The sequence below is a fragment of the Penaeus monodon genome, chromosome 20 (genome assembly GCF_015228065.2).
Source record: "Penaeus monodon isolate SGIC_2016 chromosome 20, NSTDA_Pmon_1, whole genome shotgun sequence".
In the NCBI taxonomy this organism is placed as follows: domain Eukaryota; kingdom Metazoa; phylum Arthropoda; class Malacostraca; order Decapoda; family Penaeidae; genus Penaeus; species Penaeus monodon.
Genome location: NC_051405.1, coordinates 46,073,601 through 46,074,351, shown reverse-complemented (window position 1 = coordinate 46,074,351; position 751 = coordinate 46,073,601).

Sequence of the window (751 nt, the reverse complement as noted above, 5' to 3'; positions counted from 1 at the left end):
GGATTCAAAAATTTTGCTTTTTTTCAACAGCCCAAACCCGAACTTACTACCTTTAGGAAACCAAATGGATTTTCACTTTAGTGGTGTAAAGCCCTAAAAAAAGGGGAGGCTTTTTATTATCCGAACTCTAGGAGCTAGGCAGCACGCAGGAGGCATTGGCCGGAAGCAGGGGAAACTATGGGATAAATCTGGAACCAAGTTGCTGGTCAACATAGGAAGAGGAACACAGTGTGTTGTATCTTGACATCTGAGTGCATATAAATGCATTGAGAATAGAAATGATCAAATAATGATAAATTGTATATCAGTGCATTTGCATATATGGAATAATTATTTAATGAATACAGATTGTTATGTAGATGTAATTCTTCTGTACTTACTTTAACTGTGATGATGGCAAGTTGAATATGCACCTATAAAAAGAAAACTTTTCATTTTAAGAGTAGTCATTTTTTATTTTAGTGGATGATTTATTTCAAACTGAGCAGTGGTGTTTAGAAATGAACACTTGATAGTTATCATGTAAATGGTTAGTAATCTATTTACTCTTGATATAAATATCCCAACCTGTGCATTTTTACTTCTGTAGGAAAATGTATGTTACTGAAGTTTTTACTTGTGTTTTAAAATTTATGTTTTGTCGTTTGATGAGTAACAGTTGTGACAGGTAATGTTGAATACATGTGGCATGTAAAGAGCCAGTCTTATATTTATATAGATTGGGTAGAGGTACCAGTTAGTGCACAAAACA